The sequence below is a fragment of the Furipterus horrens genome, unplaced genomic scaffold (genome assembly GCF_987537825.1).
Source record: "Furipterus horrens unplaced genomic scaffold, mFurHor1.1.pri manual_scaffold_5, whole genome shotgun sequence".
In the NCBI taxonomy this organism is placed as follows: domain Eukaryota; kingdom Metazoa; phylum Chordata; class Mammalia; order Chiroptera; family Furipteridae; genus Furipterus; species Furipterus horrens.
This window is the reverse complement of record NW_028327175.1, coordinates 68,741,271-68,751,527: the sequence shown is the minus strand read 5'-3', so window position 1 is coordinate 68,751,527 and position 10,257 is coordinate 68,741,271. Positions and strand designations below refer to the sequence as shown.

Here is a 10,257-nt window from a genome sequence, read left to right as displayed (position 1 = left end):
CAATAGCAGAAAACCCTGCAGCTGAGATAGCGTTATAATGTAATAACCAAAATATTTTCAACAAGTTCTTGTAGAACTGCATCCTGCACAAAAATTAATTTCTCAAGTTAGCATCTCTGGCAAAAATCACATAGAGTCAGTGTTACTCTTAGAATTCTCATAAAGTTAGAATATATATAGTTTCAGGATACATTTGGTTTTCAAATCAATCTTCATCCAGAAATGCCTCTTCCATTTGGCTGCTACCTTGAGGCATTGAATTAATCTATTTGGGGCTTGTGATGGATTGGGGCTTGGTTGCTGTCATTTCCTCAGACTTCAGATTCTTCCAGTAGTAAGCCTCTGTTCCCTTTTGCCTGCTGTGGCATCTGTGGAGTCAGAGGGCTTTTCTCAGTGTTTCTGCTTCTGTGACATTAGTAGTCCCTTCATGCCTGAGTCACACAGAATTGCTCTCTCCTCAGTCTTGCCCAGACCTCAGAAGTAAATTCCTGCTGCTTGTTACTAGATGCTAAGGTCATAGTGGGCTCAGGGAGATCTCAATTCTTTTGGTTTAGCCTCAGTCTTAGCCTCAGTATCAGACAGATGCTGAGAACCTGGGCCTCAAGTGTCAGGCTGTGTCAGCCACCCTGCAACCATTATGGAATGGTATCTGTATCTTATATGAATGATGCATCTTGGTTAGAAGAGAATATTAGCTCATCCTTCAGTAATAGCAAACTTCTGCAGGATCCTAAGCCAAGAGTGTTTCTTCCTTTCACCCAGGGATAGATGGATTTTGCTTCTCTGCCTTTCTCTGAAGCAATGGACCTTTGCCTAGGCCCTAAAAGACAGAGAAAAGATGTTTAGTTCCTTGCGAGCAAATGGGTATAATTTCTACTCATCTCCAAGAGGAAAGCAAATATATTTGGAAATTTGGTGATGAAATGATTCCTATCATGTCTACTGTTACAATACTTCTACTTGTATAATGTGTTCACAGTCATAGTTAGATATGGCCCAATATCTCCCATCCCTTCCCTTCCCCTCCACTCTCCTCCCCTCCCCTCTCATTTCTTCCTCTCTTTCCATTTACCTGCCTGCCTACCTCCCTCCCTCCCTCCCTCCCTCCATCTCTGTCTCTCTGTTGTTCTCTTGCTTTTATTCTAACTCACTCCTCTTGCTCATGCTACTTGTGATTGCTCCATAAATCCTGTGATGATGCTTTCTGTTCACTAGATGGCCTAGGCTAAGGCTTCTTTCACACTTGGGAATAAATGGGAGCTGTACCCACCCAGTTGTTCCATTTTCCCCTTACAGGGTGGTTTTATCAATTTAATGCAGAAAAAAAGTAAGAGAAACTTCTCAGGCTCAGCTTCAAGCTGTAGCCTCCAGTCCACTGTTGTTTCTGTAGTGAAAACAGTCCTCGAACCATCACCGGTTCTCAGCTGATTTAAAGCACAATAGTGAGGGGTTCCCACTGTCATCTCTGTAAATTATTAGGGTTTATAGGAAACCTGGAAAACAGATGAGGGTCCTGGTACAGTATGAACTTGATTAATGGGGTCAGGAATATGTTCAATAAACTTTATAAAGAGGGTTGCTCTATATGAGAAAGAGGATGCGGTATACCCTAGCTTTGATTTAGAAAGATCTTCATGAACACTGTTATTTTTTTCTAGATAAAATCTTTGAGTCCTAACATGACCTTATATGACATTTGCCTGAGGCAATCTTTTAATCTTTTTATTTGGAAATCTAGATCTGATATCCTCCCTCATTCTCAAAATAGAGTTTTTAACAGTTGTACATATTTATTCTTACAGAAGTATGTGTGGAATATCTGCAGGCATATAATATATGAGTTTCAGTATTTCAATAATGGGCTGATGCCAGCTAGATACACCAATAATATATGTTCAGACTGCTAAACTGTATTTTCACATGATAGCACAAGAGAAATGGGAATCCTGATTTTGAAAACCTCTACTTTACTATTAAAAGAAATTATAATTTCCTCCACTCATTTCTTAGTTAATACCCATCAGCCACATTTCATTTCAACACTTTCTTTCCAGTCCCTTTATACGTTTTATTGCTATCTTGAACTCCCTTCAGTTGTCCCTGACCTAATGTAGTGACATATTCAAACTATAATATCATGTACCTTAATTGTACTCTGAATCAAAGGACACCTGTCCAGGTGCCTGTATCACAATGGAAGACTCTCAGAGAGCACTCAAATGTGCCTTTTCAGGATCTGCGCTAAGCATATAAAATCAGCATGAAATAATTATATACAGTAATGAAATTAACATAGTACTGAACTAAACACATTTGAAATTTTCTTCAGTGTTCAAAAGATAACCCAGAAGAAATCATTTAAAAATAAGTATCAGGGTAGAAGTTTTGGCTATGACCAAATGAGATCAGTAAATACTCTCCCTAAAAGCAACTACAAGGCTATACCAAATGGACAGGAGCAATTACTTCGGCATCCTGGAACTTGACCAAAGGTACTGGAAAGCTTGAGAGGTGTTTAGCTTTAAAAATATCCTGAACATCAGACAGAGTCTAATAGTGAGCTGGATGGCAAAGCAGAACTGTGTCTCATGCAGTGGGCTATAGCAAAACAGGGAAGCTTTGTGGCTTAAAGACACTAAGTATTGGGTTGGTCAAAAAGTTTGTTTAGTTTTTTCCATAAAATAAAAGACATTTTTCATTTTCACCAATGACTTTATTAATTTGGATATTTTGAGTATGCCAGCTATCTCTTGCTATTGGCCTCTAGTGGGTAGAGGCTGTTCAATATCTTCCAATGCATAAGACAGCCCCATGGCAAAGAATTATTTGGCTAAAATGTCAATAGTACCAAGAAATTTCACAAATAACTTTTGACACATTTGATGAGTCACAGCACCTTCTCCATACACTGCACAAATCTTTTTCTTTTTTTGGCATTTCAGTTGCATTTTTGCCATTCTAGAAATAATGAAGCATAATGTACCAAAAATGTTGCTTATTTTCTTCTGTCTTCAATATTAAAATGGCTGCACAAAAATTCACCAATTCTGTTAAGTTTTTTAAAAAATGCATGCTAATATGACGGCTGTCACAATACAATCTGACAAAATCATTTCAAATGATGTTAAAGACAACTGGACACTAATAGGCCATCTTATGGAAAAAACTAAGCAAAGTTTTTGGCCATCCCAATAACTATATGTATCCAACTATGCAAGAATAGCAGCAACTGAAAACCACAGTTCATCCATGACAATATTGAGGGCAAAGTTTTGTTCTCAAGTTATGAAGAACCTATTAGCTGTGTGCACATGTGTAATAGGTACAGACTTAGAGATACCATGACAGAAACATGTAGTAAGCAAAATGGTACAAAAAACAAAAGGGTCAATTTCCTCCATAGGCGTTGAGAAAAGAAGAAAAAAAAAGACTTCCTAGAGATGGTACTTTCAAAAGTGCTGAAGTGGAGAAGGTGAATACCTGTGGAGAGTTGGAGGGGTTGGAGTAAGGGAGAAAGATATTTCAAGTAAACAGCTGCGAGGTGAAGAGAAAAAGGCATAGAAGTATTTGGCAGGCCATTCTGTCCAGAGAGGAGGGGAGGTGCAGTGTATATTAAATGACCTTTCAAACTTTGTCATTGAGTTAGAGTTTTTTCCAACAGGAACAGAAGCCGTTATTAAAAAGGTTTCTTACTGGTAAGTATTGTATCAGATGTTTGAATAAGAAATGCCAATCTGATAATGGCCTGGATGAAGCAGAATGAGAATGGAGACAGGGAGACCACTTGAGGAGGTTGTTACAATCAGCCAATGAGAGTACATATGATGGCAGTACAGACTTAGAGCCACTATTCTTAAGCTGTGTGGTCTTGTGCCCTATTATACTATTAAAAATTGTCGAGGGCAAAGAGAGCTTTGGTTCCTTTTTCCCTTCAAATTGTCCATGTTAGAAATTAAAGCAGATTTTTAAAAATTATTAATTTTAAGTAATTTAAAATATAAATTACAAAGCCACTGTAGAAATTTGTATTTATATGAAAACATACTGTGTTATGAAATATATTTTCCAAATTAAAAGAACAGTGAAAACTATGGCCTTTTTTTCCAGTTTTGTAAATCTTTTCAATGTCTGACTTAATAAAGCAGCTGGATCCTCATATCTGCTTCTGCATTCAAAGCAGTGTTGTTTTAATTAATGCATCTGAAAAAATTCTAGTCTCACACAGACATGAGTTGGAAAAGGAAGGAATACTTTAATAATCTTTTTAATAACTTTGGATATTCTTTAATATTACACCAAAACTTAACATGGGATATTTATTAACGTTTAGCTCCAAAATGATATCTGAAACTCTCTCAGTAAACTTTCAGTATGTTGCTACATTAAAACCAATAGGTCATTTTGCATTTTTAATGGACCTTTTCCCCATGAATGATCTTCTGACACAATTAATGAGTTGTCTGGAGAAACTTTGTTTCATAGCACATTACTCATGACTTTCAAATACTGACACACTTCATTATGCAGTATTTAATGAAATTTTGCTGTTATCACTCCTGATGTCATCATAATAACCTTTAAGAATCAAGACGTGGTCAAGCTAATAGTGATGAATATTAGTTTCACAAAATCCTAATTTTAATTGAAATCTCAAATGTTATTATGACAATAAACTGTTGATTGTGTTACTTGAAGTTGCAGACTTACATCATATATTTTTTGAGAAAATGGCTGAATACCCATGTTTGAATAACTATATAGTTTGCCAGTCATTCTTCAAGTAAACATCATGTTCAGTGAAAAAAAAGGGACTCAAAACTTAATCCCAAAGTGGTTTTAGAGTACCATTTTACTTCAATATATACAAATGTTTTTGTGTACTTTCCGTTTTCTCAAATAGAATATTGAAAACAAAAATACTCATTGTTAAGATTTAATAAAGTTAATTTTTGCTGTTTTACCAAGGCCATTCTTGTGTGAAATTGGTCTTTTTTCTTTTCTTTTTTCCTGTGAGTGCATGAAAGTACCAGTATCGTATGGCCTCACTTATTTGTGGAATCTAACAAAAACGAAGTTCATAAGTACAGAGAATAGACTGGGAGTTGGCAAAAGCAGGGTCTGAGAGGTGGGCAATGTCGGTGGAGGGGGTCAGAAGGTACAAGTTTTCAGTTACAAAATAAGTCATGGGAGTGTAATGTGGAACATAGTAACTATAGTTAGTAATATTGTATTACATACTTGAAAGTTGCTAACAAAGTATATCTTAAAAGTCCTATAACAAAGAAAATTTTTGTAACTGTGTCGGGGATAGATGTTACCTAGACTTATTGTGGTGATCTTTTTGCAATTCATACAAACAGTGAATCATTTTGTACACCTGAAACTAATATAAAGTTATATGTCAATTATCAATTATACCTCATAAAACTATTTTGACCTCCAGACTCCCTGGAAAGGTATCAGATTCCTAGGAGACCACAGACCATGTTTTGAGAACCACTGGCTTACAGCAGAAGAGAAACAGGAGAGAATGGATGTAAGATGTTTGGATAAATCCAATTGATAAGAATTGTCTTAGTTCTCTAAAAACACGTATGCAAATGCATTTGAATAACTAGCAGTTTTTGTTTTGTGCTAGTCTGTCTTTTTTTCAAAGAGCTTCTTTACATCATTTGTCTAATTGTTAAAGTTTTGTGAAACCATCCATGTTTTTTTTCTGTAATCACTTAGAATCTCCTGCAGTGTTTACCATGTAATAATTAATAGAGTTGATTAGTTTATAGCTCTTGAAACAGATTGAAAAATTAGGACAGAAGACTTGTACTCTTACATAACCTAACATCATATTAGGCACAACTCATTATTTTTAAAGTACTCAGATTGAGAAGAACCTTCAGCTTCAAGAGCTAAGCCATTGGCATATTAGTTACTTTTCCATTTAATTATAATGAAATAACACAGAACAAATGTCAGTAAAGAAAAACCTGAAAGGATAATATCTTTTTTACCTTTTTACATATCATTTTAGCATCTGTCTCTTTGTTTCTGACCTACTTAGGATTATGTTTGGGTAGTATTATATTTTGAGCTAGGTTTGAAGATGGTAAGAACATAACAGAAGGCAATTACTGATAGGCAAAGAGCACTGTTTTATTACAAATAATTAAAAAGAAGAAAAGTTCTCTTCATATAGATCCAATTTTGTTCTAATTTCAGTTCAGTCCATGACCTTGGACACATCAGTTAGTTGCTCTGTACTTTCACTGACTCATCTATCAATACATTAAACTAGATGATTTAACAACTTTTTTTTTTAATAAGTTACAATGATCAATATATGACCATGATGACTAAAATGATTTTTATATTTTGAGTAACAGTCTATAATTATTAATAAGAGGATTGTCGTATCATTTTTTTCACCATTGTATTGGTGTGGTGATCTTTTAATTGCTTCCTGGCAGATTATTAACGTGTGATTTAATCCTACATATAGTTAGATGTATCTAGTTTTCTCTTTTCAAATGTAAATATGCAGATAAAATTTTTTCTAAGTTTTCATTAAAAAGTGGTGACTTAATTTCTACATTTGTCTCAATTTCATTATTGACTTCACTGTCTAAATCTAATGTTAACCTTGTAAAAGAAGACTAAGCTTATTGGGTCCATATATGATAATTTCATCCTATTTTATAAACCCCGTATAAGCATGCATGATGCATGACCAAAAGGTATGATATTGATGGGCACAGGGAAGTCAGTCTCTGTCTGTTTCTCTGTCTGTCTGCCTCCATATTCCTTAAGTTAGCCTCTATTTTTATAATAGGCAGCCGTGGTGCATGGTTAAAAATTTGACCCTTTTTCCAAGCATAAAGCAAAAGAATGCTAAAGACATTCAAAGCTGACATTTCTAGTCCTGATCAGAAGTGGAACAGCGTGAACTACTCTCTTATCCTTGCACTTGCTTATATAGTTGCCCTGTAATTTACTTTATCATTAATAGAATATTTATTATAAATATTACAGTTTTAGATAGGATAACATCTGTTTTGTTTTTTTCCTTTCTATCTACTAGTTGTTGCTTTCCCTTTGTCATCAAAAGAAACCCCGATTTTCCTTTGAGGGAGGCATTCTTCCTACTTTGAGTTGAGAGTGTCTGGCAGAATTGACTCCAAACCCAATATCAAGGTGCAACTCTGACCAGAGCTAAGCCAGTCAGTAGACCCTGATGGATTGTTTCAGGGAGGTCTCCTGGCCTACTTTGGGCAAGGTTCCCCCAAAACTTGATTTTATTGAGAGAGAGAGAGAGAGAGAGAGAGAGAGAGGAGAGAGAGAGAGAGAGAGAGAGAGAGAGAGAGAGAGAGAGAGAGAGAGAGAGAGAGAGAGAGGGGAGAGAGAGAGAGAGAGAGAGAGAGAGAGAGAGAGAGAGAGAGAGAGAGAGAGAGAGAGAGGAGAGAGAGAGAGAGAGAGAGAGAGAGAGAGAGAGAAGACAGCTATCTTTCTTGCTCTGGTAGCTGACTGAATAAGATACAGGCCTACAGCTGTACTGCAAACATCTTTTCCATGAGATGAGTCAGACTGTAATCTCTGGTGGAAAGAAAAAAACAACTGAACTTCTCAGTTACAATGAAAAGTAAACTTTTCTTTCCTTTAAGCCACTATTTTTATCTTCATGTTTCTTTATTTGTGTATTATCTGAACAGGATTTTTTTTTTACTGCTGTTTAATTTTTTTCAAATATCCTTGTGAACTGAGGGCACACAAAATATTTATATACATATAATGGGTCATAAAAATATCACTGAATGTTTCTCAACTAACTCATTTACTTAATACAACCAAAAGAAGTCTAATAGTTTACTTTTAGTCTATGGTATAAAAACATGGTTTGTTAGAGGATTTTAGTTGTATGTTGTCTAATTCAAATTTAACATTCAATTTCCAGGAGTTTTCTGTATTCAGTTGTATATGTTTAGCTACTTTTGGTGTATAGTTCATATGCTAAATGAAATAACACTAAAAAGAAAACCATGGATACAAATTAAGTGAAAAGAAATTAGTATACATACCCAAGTCTTGAAAAATAAGTTTTTATTATAATGTTGCTTATGTGGAGTTATATTAATTATATCAAAGCTTATAGCTATGTAGAACCTTTGTTTAACATTGACTTTGAAATAGTTTTTCTGGTTTTTGCCAAGAGAAGATTTACCCATACTTTACATTCAGTAGTTTTCTTAGCCTTACATAAAATTTATCTTTTGAAACTGCCATTATGGTATTTTCCTTGGGATAGAGCAATATTTTCTGACAGAGTAATTGAAGTTTTAGTTATGTTGTTACTGAACAGCCTGAGGCTTAAAAGTCAATGCTAGACAAATTCTTATTATCTACATTCTCTAAAAATGGCTATGACAGCAAATTAATCATATACCTCATTTTAGAAAGGTGGAGGCAAAAATGAAGTGCAGATTCTTGATGGTTTCAGTTAATTATGAAAGAGAAGCTAAAGTCTTCTCATCATGTCAATAATCTTTAAATTTAAAAAAGAGAAACTAATACCTCAAGGATATGCATATATTTCTAAAACAAAAAGCTGGTTAGCTTTGGCTGGGTGGTTCAGTTGGCTGGAGCATCACCACATATACCAAAAGGTTGCAGGTTCAATTTCTGGTCAGGGCATGCGCAGAAGACAACTCTTTCTCTTCTACAACCTGCTCTCTACAAATAAATCAGATCTCTCTCTCTCTCCCTCCTTCCTCTATCTCTCAAAACAATAAACATACCCTGTATGAGGATTAAAAAATTTGGCTAATAGTCATGTAAAAGTATATGATACCATGATACTTTTCTTCACTTATGGAAGCATTTCTCAATGGGTGGTCCTCAGACTGGCTACACCAGAATCACCTGAAGTGCTTGTTAGTAGTACTGTGTCTTGTGCTATTTTTCAACTGTGGAATTAGATTATCTAGGTTGGGATCAAGGGGTCTGAAGTTTTAGTAGAAACACCCATGTCATTCAATACATGTTGAAGTTTGAAAACTGCTGACTGAGAGCTTAGGAATGACTGGACCATAATTACCTTTATATGATGATGTGAGCTAATTTATTTCCACTTTTCCACCTTCTTTACAATGAATTTTTTTTTTTTGTGAGCTGTCATCTGATTTATAAAAAGATGTAACAAATACTAAAATGATATAAAATATAATTTTCAAAACAACATCAAGAAGTGAGTGTATTTAACCATACTCAGCTCATATGGATGAATGGAGCAATAATAACTCATTGTGTAACGTGTTTAATAAACTGGCAACAGAGAAAGTTAGTTGAAGGAAAGAAGAGGAACTTTGTCTTTTAAGTATTAGAACCGAGGGGCTCCATAATCATCTGGCATCCATTCACTGTTTTACCTATGGTTAGAAATGTACATGATGGGAACTCCAGGGATCTTCCTGATTCTTCGTTTAAGGTCCTGGTAACTGTGGCCACAATGTAACACTTGTGCTGAGTTACTCTCTGTACTAAACAGTCATCTGCATAGGTTCCTTTATGTGTGCATGGTAGTCGTTCAAATCTCAGATCCTTGGCGATCCTCAGAGCCACTTGATACTTCTGCCCCAATTTCTCAATTTCAGCCATTACGCAGTCAGTTATACAAGGGATATACTTGGCATAGAGACTGTCCATCATTGACTGCACTAAGTCCAGTTTAGCCTTAATTGAAAAGTTGATAAAGTTGGTATCAACCAGGATGTGGTAAGGTGGGCCCAGCTGTGTGTTATATTGGAAGAATAATCAGGAAGAGTATTGAGGGACTCCCTTTTCTTTGAGTGCACTAGAATCTTTTCTTTCTTTTTAGGTTTCAATCGATCCTTTTCTTTAAGCCTCTGATCTCTCAGACTAAGCATCCGCTTCATGGTCACATATTTCCTTTTTTTTCTTTTGCTTCCCCATGTTCACGCCGCACTCCTGTTTCTTTCGGACTACAATGAAATTTTATACAGTCCACAGTTTAACCGATTCTATAAAACTTCTTTTATGTGCCACCCTTGAACTTTTGGACATCAGCTAATGAAATATATTAAAAGCTATTGTGTTGTGGAATTGCCTCCCAGCTGACTATTTTGCTTTAGCAGAGTCAACTTATTTGTCTTTCAGCATGGCTGGTGTACTTATGTGAATGTTATTGCCTTCATCCCGTATGTTGCAAAAAAAAATGTAAAACAAGATTAAAAGTAATGATTCTCAGTG

At 35.5% G+C, this 10,257-nt stretch overlaps 1 pseudogene; it reads right to left on the bottom strand.

Moving 5' to 3' along the window:
- Window positions 1-9,275: 9,275 nt before the first annotated feature.
- Window positions 9,276-9,944, bottom strand: LOC150008762 (rRNA-processing protein FCF1 homolog pseudogene; annotated as a pseudogene).
- Window positions 9,945-10,257: the final 313 nt, after the last annotated feature.